This window comes from Melanerpes formicivorus, unplaced genomic scaffold (genome assembly GCF_026170545.1).
Source record: "Melanerpes formicivorus ecotype bairdi unplaced genomic scaffold, bMelFor1.0.p_v2 SCAF_70, whole genome shotgun sequence".
Taxonomy (NCBI): Eukaryota; Metazoa; Chordata; class Aves; order Piciformes; family Picidae; genus Melanerpes; species Melanerpes formicivorus.
In genome coordinates this window covers 1975605-1993055 of record NW_027142422.1, presented here as the reverse complement: position 1 = coordinate 1993055, position 17451 = coordinate 1975605, and positions in this window count along the sequence as shown.

Here is a 17451-nt window from a genome sequence, read left to right as displayed (position 1 = left end):
GTCACACCTGATTATTCCCACACAGTGCCCTGCTGGGGCTTTTTCATATCTTCTCTAGACCTCTTGACCTCTCTTTCCTGCAGGAAATTTTATTACCAACCTCCTAATATGCATGACAAATCTACTATTGAACAGGCAATTACCAAATTACCAATTATAAAAGGATCACATTATGTTCTATTAGTGGTTTCTAATGGGAATGAAAGCTACAGCATAAAGCTGATGAAAGTTAGTAAAGATCCTAAGTATGACAATGAAACCCCTAATCAATCAGCAGCTGTTACCATGTGCAGTTCCACTGTGATAAGCTCTGCATGTCTGTGCAGTACTCTGCACTGAGTTTTCCCTTTTTTTTGGCACCAAATGGGCCACTAGAACATTCCATGCACACCCTGACAGTCTGCAGAGCAGTTTCTGCTGTCAGTTCAATTGGGTTTTTAACCAAGCATTTAGTGCTTTGTGGAATGTGTGAGGCCTATTTCGCCAACGATGTTTCACTTCAGAGTATGCACCGGCTTTGCAAAGGACTCATCATCCACTTTGTCCTCTACCTGGGACTGCCTGAGCCCTCAGAAAGTTTTGCCAGTGTAGCTGATATGCTTGACAGAAGAGATGCTGTCCAGAGGGCCCTTAACAGGCTTGAGGAGTGAGCCTGTACGAGCACCATGAAGTTCAACAAGGACAAGGGCAAGGTTCTACAGCTGGGTCAGGGTAACCCTTAGTATTAATACAGGCTGGGGGATGAAGGAATTGAGAGCAGCCCTGCAGAGAAGCACTTGGGGGTACTGGCTGGTGAAAAACTGGAAATCAGCCAGCAATGTGCACTTACAGATGAGAAAGCCAGCTGTATCCTGTATCTGCACCTTACATGTGGAGTGCACACCCATGTGCTTTTTATGAGCATTGATCTTGATGGAGCCTTTGTACAGCTCCCATTTAAGCAAGACATGAAGCAGTGAGAGGATCTGTGCTGCAGCACACTGTGGTGGTAGCCCCTTCTCCCCTTCTGTTCAGAAAGCATTTACAAAAGAAATGTAGTGATCAGTTAGGCATTGGCAGGGCTCTGTGAAGGTTTGGTGGAGGACAGTATTCTGGGCACAAGTGCATTTGGGCAACCACATTATGTTGGCCTAAATTTGTCTCTGTGGTTTCAGTCAGAGCTGATATTGTTCACTTTGAAATTGCTGCTGCTGCTGCTGTGCACAGCTGAGCAGCTGCTCCCTCTCAAGACAAAGAAGGCTACACTTCAGAATGTGTTGAAGTGATTTCTGATTGTAAAGCATTTTGGGGTCCTTCAGACTAAAAGGCATTTTTACCACTTCTGCAGCTACTTATGTAAAGAGAACAGACAAAAAGTTCCCCTAGGCTGGTACAGATGAAACTTGACTTGAAACAGAACTTCAGTTGCTTCTGGAGGGTTTCTGTTCTCTGGTTCAAGCTGTAGGCTGTAATAGCTGGGGTTTAGACATAATTCTCTTTAGGCCACACTGCTAGGGTAATTAGTGACAAAACCTGACCTTAATTAATGAGTATGATGAGGCTTCAGGGATGGTCATACAGCAAAACTTCTCAGCCTAATGAATTGATTTCCATTGAATTGGCTATAAATACATTATCATTAATAATGAATTTGTGCATTACAAGGATACCAGTAGACACTAGAAAGGAGCAGATGTTACCTTTTTTCTGCCTCAGAGGCAAGTATGAAGGGTTGTGTCCCCAGTAACATGGCAGAACTTGTAACAAACAATGTAGCAGTGTTTGGGACAGAGATAAGGAGCCAGTGGTTTACAGCTGTGATGTCTCCAGGTCCAGATAAAGCAAAGGTCCTGCAAATGGACCACCTGGTCTTGGGCTCTTCACAGTGGCATGTAGTGAAAGGACAAGGGGCAATGGCTTTACACTGAGAGAGAGTGGGCTTAGATTACATCTGAGAAAGATGTCCTTCACTGTGAGGATGGTTGCCCAGAGAGTCTGTGGATGCTCCCTCTCTGGATGTGTTCAAGGCCAGGCTGGATTGGTCTTTCAGCAGCCTGGTGTAGTGGAAGGTGTCTCTGCCCATGGCAGGGAGGTTGGAACTAGACAATCTCTAAGGTCCCAACCCAAACCATTCTATGATTCTTTGGCCACTCATCCTACAGAGAAAATAGCTGAAGAGTCCTAAAATATTCTTGCAGTCATTGTCTCTTTAAACTTCCTGGGAATTACCCCTGCATAGATAAAGGGTAGGTAAAGAGATGAAAAGGTCACAAACAGCATCAGCAATATTGAAAAGCCCTGATGACCAAAAGTAATTATTTGATGAGGAGGATGGAACTGGCCCAAGCAGATAATGTCAGCACTCCCATTGCCCTGCAGATGCCACTGCTCCACACAGGGAAAGGGATTTCTAAAGTGCTGCACTGCCACTAGAGGTGTTCCCTCCTGGGAGCCAAAGACACACAATGCAGAGGCTGTGATTCCTCACTCCTTGCTTTTCTTGTATTATAGACCAACTTCCTTCAAAAGTCTGCAAGTCTTTAATCAGAAGTCTGTAGGAGATGTCTCCATGGACATCCAGACTTGGAATTAAGAAGAGAAGTGACCCCAAAACAACTGCATGAGAAAAATCAAAGTTACCATTCTGTTTCCCATATGTATTCTATGAGCATCACCTGCAGCCTGTTCATGATATATTTTGTCTTCCAAATAAGCTACGTTTGAAAAGCTTAAACCACCAGAGTTTCAGAGGAGTGGAGATTCCCATTCCTAACACAGAGGTGACAGAGACTTTGGATTTGCAAGCTCAAGGAATGGCCCAGTTACAGATGAAGAACAACTCAGGAAGTTCTCTCTTAGGAACTTTTTTTCCCATACTAGCTGCAAGCCAAGGTTACTTTCCATATGTGCTGACACGTTGGTGTGTGCATTCAGACTTACTTTTGCAGGAATCAGCTGACAGTGCTGTGTTCTCACACCCTAATACATCCACTGGCACAGCTGACCAGCTTTGTTGATTTTTCCCTTCATTGGAAGTCTCAAAATAATTGCCCTTAGAATTGCATATCCATGTTACTGCTAATGTTTTCAAGCCCACATACTTGTCTGGTATGTGGAGAGGGCTGGGGAATGGCAGAGGAATCCACAATCCCAGGGAATTCATTGTATAGTATCATAGTATCAGTCAGGGTTGGAAGGGACCACAAGGATCAGCTAGTTCCAACCCCCCTGCCATGGGCAGGGACACCCCACACTAGATCAGGCTGGCCAGAGCCTCATCCAGCCTGGCCTTAAACACCTCCAGGGACAGGGCCCCAACCACCTCCCTGGACAACCCATTCCAGGGCTTCACCACTCTCATGGGGAAGAACTTCCTCCTCACCTCCAGCCTGAATCTCCCCACCTCCAGCTTCATTCCATTCCCCCTAGTCCTATCACTACCTGAGATCCTGAGCAGTCCCTCCCCAGCCTTCCTGTAGCCCCCTTCAGTACTGGAAGGCCACAATGAAGTCACCTGGGAGCCTTCTCTTCTGCAGACTGAACAGCCCCAACTCCTTCAGTCTGTCCTCACAGGAGAGGTGCTCCAGCCCTCTGCTCATCCTCATGGCCCTTCCACTCAATATGCCTACTGACTGACATTCATGAAAATCAGGCCACTCTCACTCAGGTGCTTGAAAAATAACCCAAGTATCTTATATCTGAGCATGCTTATTTTGAATTGATGGTCATTGAAATGTGTCTTTTTGTAGGCATTTTACAGAAAAAATGGTGGGTTTGGTTTTTTCTTTAATTTCAAACATGAGTTTGGTATTTCAAACGTGGCTCCCAAGCCAAGCCTGCAGTTCTGACCCAGAAAGCAAACACATGGTGATTTAGCACAGGTGAAAAAATATGCCATCAAACATGGAATTCCAATTAAGCTCCCTGGGTACCAGTCACTATTAGCAACTGAGGAGAACAAGGAAGAAAAATAGGTTGAGTCTCATGCATTTATTTAGATCTAGGGAACAAAAAAAGAGGCATCCATCCAAGGCTCCACATCTCTTCTATCATTAACCACACAATAAATACATTCTCACAACGTCAGAGCAGCGCTTCGACAGCAACTCAGCCAACCAGCCAGCTACCTAGAGGCAGTCCTGGGGGACAGATGAAGAAGTCAAATGAGTGCCTGTGGATACACTGGAAAACAGTAAATCTCCACTTTGCAGCAGCATAGCTCTCCTGCTTCTAGCCAACACGAAGGACAATGTGCTCAGCCAATCTTATAAACTCACTGTGATAGAAACCTGAAAGTTCCTTGCCCTGGTTGTTCTGCTAAATGCTGGCTTGTCAGGTTGTGCAGTGACCAGTGCTATTTTGGGTTGCAAAGAGGGCTTCCTGCTTCGGAAGGAAAAAGAGAGGCTGGCTGACCACGCATCCAGCTGAAGGTGAGGGACATGTGGACTAACTTAGCAGGTTGCTGGGAAAGTGAGCTGGCATGCAGAAGCAAAGAGGCTTAGCAGAGATCTGCTTCAAGACCCGAGAAGAGGATGTGTTATGTGCCTGTTGCATATGTGGGTAGATTTTTCAGGCATTGTATCCTGTAGTGAATGCATTCATAATAGCATTTATAACCATGCAAATGAAATACTTGCCTTAACAAAACATGCTGAGGACCTAAGGCCACAATATCTTGTATCTGGAACTGAGTAGTGCTGAATGCTGCAGCAGGAAGATGCAAATGCCATGCACAACCAGCTATGCAACACTACATTATGGAGCAGTGATCAATACCTGTCCAAGGCACCAAGAGCAATAATGTTTTCTGCAGCTACAAACCATGGCCTCACATCCTGCAGCTGTTTTGCTGCTGAGTGGGGCACACCGAGGTGTGCAGGGTCAGGGAAATGCACCCTCAGTCTTAGGTGTAACAAATGTGTAAATGTGAAGGTGCTTTTCCCTTTCTGCTCACCCTGTTTTGAAATCAGAGATATTTATAAACAAATTTAATTTCAAAAGGAAATAGATGCAACTGGGAAGTAATTACTGCAGCTACAGGAAGAATTGTAAGCCTTAGGAAGGAATTTTTCAGAAGCTCTATATAAATAGGGGGAAAAAAGAGGCTTTTAATAGATTTCTCTTTGCTTTCCTAAGGTTTGTGAGAGACCAAAAGGTTTTCATTATAGGCAGCAGTTTTTGGATGCTAATTCTCTGCTCATCTGTCTTCTCAAGCCCCTCAGACATTAATTAAACTTTCATAGCCATTCAAACTAACATCTAAACATCCAACTCAGAGCAGCTTAAGTACAGCCCTGGGCTACATCTGGCCCAAATCCACCAAAATGGCTCTATCCCTAATCCTCTGTTCCAGCTATTGACTGTTCTTGACCCCTTTTTCCTTTACTTTTATCCTCTATTATCTTAAGGGAGCTTATTCTGCCTTCGTCCCATTCTGTTCACTACCATAAAAATCCCTTTTTTCCCCCCACCCCTGTACCCCAAGTACTTGTGGCCAGCTAGGATTCTTCCCATAACACTTTCAGACACTTGAAACTTGCAATATCTTGACAGTCTGATTTTATCCAAGTTCCACCAGGTGATGGTAGCTATTGGAGCTTGTGCCTTCAGATGGCATGGGTTCATCAGATGGGATGTGACTCATAGCCAACTAGATATTAGGCCTTTGAAATGCAGTGGTGCAGCTCCTTAGTAAGTGCTCCAAGCCTTACTGTGCTGACAAGAACTGCATGCTAGTGTTCAGTGAGGGAGACATGCAAATCATCAAAGCTGAAGGCTGTTTGGGCTGAGGTTTGCTGGTTCAGTCTCTTCTGTTTCCCACTGTGTGCCATTATGCTTTTATAATTGCAGTGTCTAGATATGCTATGACTTATACAGATGTCTCAGCTCCCATTAACATCAGTGGAGTCATTAAAGAGTGATTCAGTGAGTTTTGAGTGAGGCATACAGTTAGTAAGACAGTACTGACCATGGGAGCTACATCTCCTTTCCATGTATTCGGACCTTAGGTAAGCAACATGTACCTGAGGACAGCTGTACTGCAGACAGGTGAAATGACACCAACCCTTTTGTGTGCAGCTGTAAAGATCCTCCCAGAAATGGCAGCTGCATGATGGATATTCTTTAATGCAGAACTGAGAAACTATTTCCCAGTGCATGGAGGATCCCTCAACTGTTTGGGTAACATTTTCTAGACATATGGTTGGCCCTCACTTTTTCCCCCAGTTGAACATTATGGAGTTCTAAAGACTCCAGCACTGCAACAATTATACTTGAAATTACATTAATGATTGTAGTGTTAAGTCAAATTAATAAAAGCCTTAAGTATTCAGCACTTGCAGAGAACTAAGAATACTGACTGAAAAGGACAGGGATCTGTTGGAGAGGATCCAGAGGAGGGTCACAAAGATGATCAGAGGGCTAGAGCACCTTTCCTGTGAGGACAGACACAGAGAGTTGGGACTGTTCTGCCTGGAGATGAGAAGGCTTTCCAGTACCTGAAGGTTCTAAAGTAGAGCAGGGTAGATTTGGATTAGATATTAAGTTGCTCTTTTTGAGGGTGGTGAGACACTGGAACTGTGCTGCTCAGAGAAGTTCTGGACACCTCTTCTCTGAAGTGTTGAAGAGCAGGCTGGATGAGGCTTTGAGAGCCTGCTCTAGTGGGACTTGCCCCTGCCCACGGCAGGAGGCTTGTAACTGCATGATTTTTAAGGTCCCTTCCAACTCAAGTCAATCTGTGAAATCTGAAACCTGACTTCAAATGGCTCTCTCTGCTATTTTAAATCATTTAAAACCCTTTTTACTCCAGGCTCTCCAAGAGGGAAACTCCAGTTTTAGTGTTTTGTAGTCACATTACCAATTTCTAGATGTGTCAAGCAAAGTCTCCAGTATTTTGTTAGTACCCAGCATTGCCAACTGTTTATACATAAAGCTAATAGTTGTGCTCATGTTTATTGCTTGTTTTACATGAGGAGGGAATGCCTTTGTGTGAAACCTGCTAGCCAAAAGCTACAGGCAGCTCTATTTAAGAAGCTTGTTACTGAATCCTATTTTCTAATGGAGAACTGAACATAAAATTTGCACAGTAACTGTACTGAGGCACAAAGAACTGACTGTTTGTATCAGTCTTCTGTTTAGAAGGGGAGGGAAGTCAAATAGCAGAACAAGAGGACACAGTCTCAGGCTGCACCAGGGGAGGTTTAGGATGGATGTTAGGAAGAATTTCTATACAGAGAGAGTGTTTGCCCATTGGAATGGGCTGCCCGGGGAGGTGGTGGAGTCACCATCACTGGAGGTGTTCAGGAGGAGACTTGATGGGGTGCTTGGTGCCATGGGTTAGTTGTTTAGGTGGGTTGGATTGGTTGATGGGTTGGACACAATGATCCTGAAGGTCTCTTCCAACCTGGTTTATTCTGTTCTATTCTAAATGGTGTGTATCTACAAAATGCCTTGTTTTTTAATGAGTGTTGAGCATTAATTCTGGATCCTGCAGGTTTGATATATTAAAAAAGCTGTTAGATAGGTCTGGCAGTTGCCAAAGCAAATTAATTAAGAAAATGATAATATTGTCCTTGTTTCTGATAAAATAGCATGAAGTTATAAAAAGAACACTGAAATCATTTCCCCTCCCCCTTAATCCTTATTCACTTTTGTGAAGATGAATGCTGCAAGATCTAACGGAGCCTCCTTAGGTGCCAAAAGAAATGGCAGATATGTTAACATCCATCCAGGAGCTGTGGCTATGGCTCCAGGAAATTCATTTATAATTCATTCTAATCTGGTGAAGACTTCTCCTGGGTGTTCCAAGATGGGCTCTATCTGAACTTGCCACAACTGTACCATAAATAAGGTTAAGCTGTTCTTTGCACCAGAGAACTAGTACAGAAGCTGTGGTTTTTTTCCTTTGCTTTCTTCTGTCATCTTCATCTTGCTTAAAATACACAGTAAGAGCTCTGCCAATTGGGATGTAAAATGTCTTCTTGATTGTAGCATATAATTAAAACTTCCCTTTCTGCTTTTTTTTTTTTTTCCCCACATCAGTTTATAAAGGAGCTCCTTGAATTTGAGGCAAAAAAAGACATCTGGTTTCATGGCTTTGTGTGGGCTGAAGCTAGTTATATTCTTTTTTTAATATACACTTGTATGGAGTCAAGCCTAAAATAGTGAACACTCCTTATCCACTAGAATGTGTTCCTTCATTCTGAGGAGTGAAAGAAATGCTGCTATGATCACTGAAAACATGCCAGAGACATTATTGCACATCGCACTGCTTCGGCCCATTACTGAAAAGATGATAGTCCTACACAAACAGCTCTCCGGTGTGAGAACACAAAAACAAACCAACCAAACCGCTCTAAATGCTTTTCCAGGTCCTGCTTGTGGCTCTAATTAAAAACAACAGGTTAAGGCTGCTGCTACTACAGCACATTGTGTGAGAGAGTGTTTGTAATAGAGCCCTGCCTGTTCATCTAGAGCACGCACGAGCTACAGGGTTTAGAATGCGGGGTGAACATCACTGCAGCCAGGCCTTTACACCGTGTCCTTGCTAAGGGACACAAGGGGGCCTTACAGTGAAGCTCATTAGAAATTATCAATGTTTAAAAGCTCAAAAGGAGCAGCAAATGTTTCTCTGGTTGAAGTGGTGGAAGAGCCCAGGCAGTTGTAAAGTCACGACGCAAAGTTTAAAAACTAGAAATGCCACAGTCCTTCAGGTCAGGAGGAGGGCAAACAAAGCAGGCCTCTGCTTCTGGTGGTGAAAGCAAGCTGTAAAAGGTGGACAGTGAGAGGTGATGAGGTGAACTGGAATATAGCTGTCCTTGCAGCGCCATGTGAATGAGAAGGTGATGGGGAGTCCCTCACCTGCCATTGCACTGCACCACTACTGCAGCAGCTCCTTGTGCTCAGCGGTCAGGCGGTACGTGGAGTATTGGAGAGGCATCTGCTTTATCTGAAATCCATTTCCCAGAGTAAAATATGAAATGCAGACAATGTTTAGTACTTAGACAGGAAATACAGTAAAGTACAGACTGTTTCAAAGATGATTGTGCTTTAAGTCTTTCAAGCTTTGATGAGCATCAGTCTGGAGGGGGGAATTTTGTTGACTGGCAAAACCTGGATATTTTTCCAAGAGACAAACTGAATCTTTCAACAGCCTCACTAAACTGTTGGGATTGAGGTTATGGTCTCTCAAAATATCAAGGCTGGCTCCTCCACTGCAACCATGCTGTAGCCACCTCCTCTGCCAGCTCCATGGGGTGACAGCAGTTCATCCTGTGCATGAGCTTTTGGAGTCGAGGTACCTGGGTGATTAACTTGTGAGTACCAAATTGCTGTGAGAACAGGCATTGAGCTGCTTTTGAAAGAGGAAGATTGGGGTTGTGCTGGGCAGGATTGTGTTTGGCTCTTGAAGAGGCACAAACACCTGAAACCTCAAATCACCTCTGAAAATGACCAGCATGGTGTCCATTCAGCACTCATCACACAGGAGCTGACGGTGTCCCTGAGGGACTTTACACCCTGGAGTAATCTCAGGAGCTCTGCTGACACCCCGCAAGTGCTGCAGCTGTAGCAGGTAAGAGGTTTAGGAGCCCACTGTAATGAACCCATAGACAGCTCAATAGCTCACCCTGCCATGGGGTGAATGATGCATTTAGCAAAAGGGTGAAGTTCCTGTTCCTTGAACAACTTTTCACTCATGTAGTGTTGTTGATAGCAGCAGTGTTACTAATTACTAAATAACCATGTGTAAAACAGCCAGATTAATACTCTCTTAAACTGGAGCACTTGAAACAGCTACAGAGTGTTGCCAGGCAGCTGCCAGGTGCCGGGGCATGCAAGGACGTCTATTTCTAAGGAGCAAAATGGTTTCACTACCAATACCAAATGGCAACCCAGCTACCGTAGGAACTTTGTCCCTCAGCTGTAGAGCTCCCCCAGCTGGGTGACATACAGAGCTTGAGTAGCACGAGCAAATCCTGCCCCATAGCAACAGGCATTCTTTATGGCTGCACAACAAAACCACTGTTAAAAGAAAAAGTGTTTGTTGTTTGGAGAGGGGAGAAATGAAGGATGAAGAGAGAAGAAAAAAACCCAACCCATTACTTTCTTCCCAAGCAGTAAAGTCAAACAAATGACAGCAGATGCATCTCCCTAGAGTAGCACCCTCGGAAGCGATGGCAGCTAGACTTCCCTGGTGCAGCATGCTGTGCTGTGACGTGATGTGCTGTGCCATCCTGTGCCATGTGATGTGCTGTGCCATCCTGTGCCATGTGATGTGCTGTGCCATCCTGTGCCATGAGATGTGCTGTGCCATCCTGTGCCATGTGATGTGCTGTGCCATCCTGTGCCACGTGATGTGCTGTGCCATCCTGTGCCATGTGATGTGCTGTGCCATACTGTGCCATGAGATGTGCTGTGCCATACTGTGCCACATGATGTGCTGTGCCATCCTGTGCCATGTGATGTGCTGTGCCATACTGTGCCATGTGATGTGCTGTGCCATACTGTGCCATGAGATGTGCTGTGCCATCCTGTGCCATGTGATGTGCTGTGCCATACTGTGCCATGAGATGTGCTGTGCCATCCTGTGCCATGAGATGTGCTGTGCCATACTGTGCCATGCCATTCCTCCACCAGCAGGCTTCAGCATGTGTTTCTGGGCCGTGTGGCCAGATTTCCCTTGCACAGGGAGGGGACAGTGCTTGGCCATGCTTAAGGCTTTTCAAGATGTGGAGTCAGGAGGTGGCTAGATCATTTTGCAAGAAAGCCTCCCTGACTGGCACCACAAATGTAGCAAATTAACCCAAATAAATTGCATGCATACAGATTAGAAGAGGCTGTAACTGAGGCAGCATCAAACACATCAGTCTTTATTTCAACCTGTGTGAGAAAAAGAGCAGTCTAAGGCTATCCTGAGTTATTGCCATTTTAAGTGCCTCCTGAATTTTTAGAAACTCCTCTGGTTCCTATCTTGAAGGACATGCTGAGAGGAGAGCCTTTCTGAGCTCTCTGTAGCTTGCCACACACAGTAAATCTTGAAATATCTGAGTGTCTCAAGCATATGGAATCATTACACTCTGTAGAGGCTAGGGCCTTACCAACTGTATTCCTCCATCAGGTGTCTGTGGGGGCAGGCTATAAAAGCCAACACACTTGAAAAAAAAAGCAAAGATGTGAAGTGACAGCTTTGTGCATGCCCATTATCCAACAGGTCTGCCTGCCCTCTCCTGCAGCGAGGCTGGCAGGTGCATGTGTCAGGGAGGAGAACGAGCAAGGGAAGCCTGGGAGAGCTCTCAAACCAATTCCCTTCACACGTGCATACCTGGCCTTCCTCTGCAAACAAGGGACCATCACCTTTTAATCTAACACTGCATTTTCAAAGGCTTCTTTTTCCACTTGAAATGTGACTGTGAAAAAATGTCAAGCTTTGCTGAACAAATTCACTCCCTGTGTGGATCCATCACATCTGCTAACCACAGTGATGAAGCATTAGCTAGTTCTCAGCTGAAACGCTCTGGCTTTCGTCCAGGACTCTTTGGTTTGCAGCCTAAACCCAGTAATGTTCAGTTCTAGTACGTAGGTTTCAAATAAAAATACGACAGCCCCCGCTTCTCCCACCCCTCACCTCCTCTATTTTTTCCCTGATGTAAGGAAAGCAAATGCTCTTGGCCCTTTCTTTTTGCTCGGCAGCAGATACGATGCTTGGCAGAAGGCGGCTGCTGGAGAGAGTTTTACCAGGCTTATCACGTACCAGCCTCACGTACAGCCAGCAAAGCAGTGCAAGCTATTAAAGCTATTAAAAGGCAAAAAAAAAAAATTGTTTTTTGGCTGTTGTGAATTTTGGCATTAGTCACTGCTGCATGCAAGTTGTCTTCAGAGGAATAGTATGAGTAATGGAAAGAAGTGTTAGAGGATGAAAGGGAGAGTTGGCACGTATCGCAAGGAAGATCTCTAATAGGAGATAGCCATCTTGGGCACCAGGATGATCTTGTGAGGAGGCAGTATGTGTACTGCAGAAGCTGTTGCATAGATCACTACTTGTCTGGCAGAAACCAAGGCCTAGAAGGAAAGTGGGAAATGTGATGTCTATCAGCTAATGCCTGTTTATTGCCTACCTGTCTCGCTGCCTGTTTTTTGGGGTGTTACTGCGAAGTTGTCTCTGCACATTCATCCCATCTGGGGCATCAAGCTTTTCTTGTAGGAATAAGAAGCCTTGAATGCTTCCCATAAACATCACAATTTCTACCTTGGCATTTCAATATGCTGAAGAAGATTTTTGTCATCACCACCAATGAACATAAACTGGAGTGTTAACATTTCCCTTGGACACAGACACATCTTCCAATTGCCACACTAGTTGAGGAGTGTGAAGCAAGCAGGCAAGTTCCTAACATAACAACAGATTTGTCACTGATGCTTAGAGGAAGATTAATATCTCTTCACAAGACCTCTTAACAGCCTGCAGATATGAAGAAGAACAGAGGTGATAGCATCTTTGTAGAGAGAAATATCTGTGCAAGAATCATCTCACAAACAACAGCCAACACAGCGTGTTCTGCTTCAAGTCCATATCTTATGAGCTTGGCAGATTGCAGATTGCCCACAGACATCCTGTCTGGACACACCAGGGATCATGGTAATCATCTTATTGCATTCAGGCATGCAACATCTTGAAGTATGTGGCTCTGACCCTCCTGGAGGTCAGGCTTAGAGGTCTGCTGGTTGAACAGCAGGTACACTGAACCTCGGCCATATATGCTGAGTATCAATGCATCCACTTTCGCAGGTACAGAGATCCTGCATTCTTGTGCTGCATCTTGGGAGGGCTAGCAGGGATACCTGCTACTTATGGAAGGTGGAGAATTAAAACTCATGTATAATGACACTAAAAATACAGAGAGGATACCAGCAAGAGAAGATTGTGTGTCATTAAGGAACACAGAAGAGCAAAGTGCTGGCTTGCAGAGGAGTGGGTTAGGTAAAGAAGGCAGCTAGGGTACATACAAGTTGATTTACTCTTCTTTCCTGCCACAGCAGTTCTGCAACAAGGAACAGTTTGAGGAGGAGACACTTTTTCAGTCACTGCCATAGAGCCATAGAATGGTAAGGGTTGGATGATGAACAGAGGCTGGAAACATGCACATTAGTGGCGTTAGCACTCTGCCTCAGGGGGAAGCCTGGGCCACGATACTACAGGGGACATACAGAGATAGCTCCTAGGCACACTTCCTTTCTAAATCCTCTTTGGAAAGCTGAGGAGAGGTAGACTGGTAGGTTTGAAAAAATACTTCTAATACAGTTTAACAATTTGAGGTTTCAGGATCACTGATGTAGACTGGTAGGTTTGAAAAAATACTTCTAATACAGTTTAACAATTTGAGGTTTCAGGATCACTGATGATGTGGACAAAATTTTCTAAGCAATCATCTGAGAGGTTTTTTAAGCAATTCCATGTCACTGGAATAATATTCTAGTAATTGATATAGTTCTCTCTAGAAATAAGGCTCTAGACAGTATTCCACAGAATGATTTGTGTCATTGTCATTATGAAATTTGGACATCTTAATTCTTTCATCTGACATTTATTTCACACTATAAAACTAGCTTATGTTCCTGGGTGTTTTGCATACTGAAGAGACATCACATGGATGCTGTATCAAAATATGAGTTTAGCTCTAACTTCTGAAGTATTCTCTGGTCCAAGATTCAAGCTTCTGCCAAATTTCTATCAGTTTTGGGTGGCTCTCTTTAAAACTACCTGAAAGGATGATGTGGAGAGGCTGCTGCTGATCTCTTCTCACAGGTGACAGAACAGGAGAGAACAGCCTCAAGATGCAACTGGATAGGTTTAGACTGGACATTAGGGAGAAGTTTTTCACAGCAAGAGTGGTCAGGCATTGGAATGAGCTGCCCAAGGAGGTGATTGAGTCACCAACCCTGCATGTGTTTAAAGGTAGTTTGGATGTGGTGCTTGGGGATGGTGATACTGTGTGTGTGTGTGAACCTTGCAGAATAGAGTTATTGGTTTGACTTGGTGATCCTGAGAGTCTCTTCCAATCTGACTGTTTCTGTGATTCTGTGATAGATTCATCACTGGCATGAGCAGGACTATGGTCTGACCTTGGATTGATGCAGAACAGAGTGCTGGTTTGTAAACTGCTGCAGATGTACTGACTTTGATTCGACTTTGGATCAGACCTCTGTGGAAAAATATATTCAGCAACAGAAAGAAATTCAACATTAATTTGCTCACCAGCTGTTACAAATAAATAGCTGTGCAAGTGATGTACCATAAACTAAGATTACTGTTATGCATAAGAACGTGTGTCTGCCTTTGATGATTGCTCTTTGTTCCATGGTAAGGTGGGTCTTAGAATGGAATAGAATAGAATAGAATAGAATAGAATAGAATAGAATAGAATAGAATAGAATAGAATAGAATAGAATAGAATAGACCAGACCAGGTTGGAAGAGACCTTCAAGATCATCGTGTCCAACCTATCATCCAACACCACCTAAACAACTAACCCATGGCACCAAGCACCCCATCAAGTCTCCTCCTGAACACCTCCAATGATGGTGACTCCACCACCTCCCCAGGCAGCACATTCCAATGGGCAATCACTCTCTCTGTGTAGAACTTCTTCCTCACACCCAGCCTAAACCTCCCCTGGCACAGCCTGAGACTGTGTCCTCTTGTTCTGGTGCTGGCTGCCTGGGAGAAGAGACCAACATCTTGTTCTCTTCTATCTAGTATCAGGTGATAGGATGAGAGGAAGTGGCCTGAAATTGTGCTAGAGGAGGTTTAGATCAGATGGTAGGAAAAATCTCTTTCCAGAAGGAATGATCAGGCATCAGAATAGGTTACCCAGGGAAGCGATGGAGTCACCATCCCTGGCGGTGCTGAAGAAACGCATGGGCATGGCCTGATGGGATGTGGTTTAATGACCATCGTGGTGGTAGGTCAATGGTTGGACTTGATGATCTTGGAGGTCTTTTCCAACCAAAGCAATTCTGTGGTTCTATGATTTGACAGTAGTGTTTTAATGTGCAAGGTGTGATATGTAGCTCTGTGATTTTGCTTTGTATGCACAATTCAAAGGAGCATAGTTGAACATTTCTTAAATTAAACCCCTCCCTTTTCACAACATTTCAGCTCCCTGGTTAAGACATCCACTCTTAAACCCATAACACATCCTTGGTTTTTTGCTAAATCTTGGACTACAAAATCTTTTCTGTGTGAGGACCTGAAGGAAGATTGAAGAGGAGGCATTTGCTAAGCTTTGTATACAGACCTAAATTGCAGCAAGGCTCCTGATGAGTGTGACTTGGTTGCAGGTTTCTGCCTGCCTTACCATATGTGCTAGGACAAATGCAGTGGAGCAAATTAAACAGGAAGACAAACAACTTGCTGAATGGGAAGGATCCATACAAGAAGCTGTGTTGTACTGAGTGGAACTATTTAGTGGAATCCCATAGGATGTTGGTCAGTGCTTGCACCTCTGAGGCACACAACAGGTATGAGTGATCCCAGGAAGGCTTGAACGGTGACTTGGTTTGTTCTGCAAACAGCATAGAAATGAGAACTAAAGGGCTTCAGGTGAAATGTGCAGGTATTGCAATCGGATGTATAACTGGTTTGACATAAGGCTACTGTCATTTCACTGTGACAGGTTGGAAGCAAGAAACAAAACTACTAGCACAATATAAAAGGAGTTCAAAGAGAAAGCAGGAGTGCTGGGTGGAAAACCTGGCAGTAGAATGTGCAGCATGGGAAGGAAAATAAAGCAACTCAGATGTCTTGCTCCTGTTCAAAGCACTAGTTATCTGTGAAGCCAAAATGGAGAATCTTGGCTTCACAAGCATTCGAGCCGATGCCAGGCTGTAATGATCTATGCTTACAGTATGTACACACAGCATTAAGAGAATGCAATGTTATTCAAATGAGCCTGTGGTTTACTAGATGAATTTAATTATTTCTGCTTTGGTTTTGCCCCCAGGGGCTAGTTTTTGATGGAAGAAATTCAATATTAGTACTTAGATGACTTGCAGTATACAAGCAACACTGCTGAGAGCATACCAAAAGCGGTGTTCAATTATAGCTCAGTGAAGTCAGTAAGGACAACGAGGTTACATCTGTTATTCACAACCTTCAGTGCAGGAAACTAGGCTGCACGTAAATCAGATGCACAGGGAATAAATGAGGATGCACAGATCAGGCACAGGTACAGATCTGAGTGGAGACCTGCACCCTCACAGCAGTTTTTCTCCACAGTAATTCACAATAGTTTCTCACAAGAATAAAGACAAAGTTCCCAATCTCAGCAAAGTCTGTAATTCCCAACTTCTCCCACCTGAGGATCACTCACCTGTTTCAGTAGGAATGATTTATGGAAAGAGCCACTGCCAAAGAGACTTCTTTCCTGCATCCCACAATAAAGCTCCTCAGATTACTAACTGCTTTTGAAAACCAGCTTTTTCTGCTGAGAGAGAGAGTTTGTGGTTTGACAAAGAGACAGGTAGGCACTCAAAAATAAGTCCTTGTGCAGTCATGCACCCTAGATTTAAAAAGCTAAACCACTTTCCTGTTTAGCAGAAGGAAAAAGCAGTGTGTATATAGATGAGCTCTGTCAAGGGAGCTCTGCTTTGGCTAACGTGCATCGGGGTCAGTGATCACATAGATTTACAATAGCACATCTCTGCTGGTACATGCACTTGCTAGTAATTAGAAAAAGATTGTTTCAGCTGCTGCTTTGCCTGAATACCTTCCCAGGCAAGAGCAGGAATCAGTGGGAGGAGGAGGCTGCAACATAGGACTTTTAGCGCTGGTGGGAGATGGCCCAGCCCAAGTGTGCTAATATGACAATGCTCTGCTAAAGTATTAGAGTGTTAGAGAGGAGAAACATGCAAAAAAGGTCCCTTCCCTTCTCCATGGGAAGTGTGGCCACATAAGATGTGTGAGAGAAAATGCTGATGCTACCTTTCAGTTGCTGTGGGACGGGAAGGAGACAGTGAGAAATGCAGCTCTTTATCCTCTCCCATGTTTGTTTTAATGGAGTATCTTCACATCTGGAGGATGCTTTGTAACCAAGACACCATGTGGAAGAACCTCTGGCTAGCAAACACTAGCTTGTGGCCACTAGGTCCCCAGGTGGTCATGTGGTGATCTCTCAGTCACTTGAGAGTGGCTGTGGCAATGGTCAGCAAGCCCACCGCCTATACCTCCCTCATGGAAATGGGGGGGCAAAATACTAGAAAATATAGGAAGCAAAAAGGGTATTAAAATGAAAGACGTGAGAATTTATCCATTCCATTTAAAAGGGCAGATACAGAGATGTCAAATGCTTGCTCCAGATGTCTTTTGTTGTGGACAATTTCTGTCCTCTCTGGAATTATTTTCTGGTTAGCAGACTGACCTGTCAGACTGACTGCTTCACAGCCTTCCAGCACGGGAAGCAGCTCCACAGCAAATCT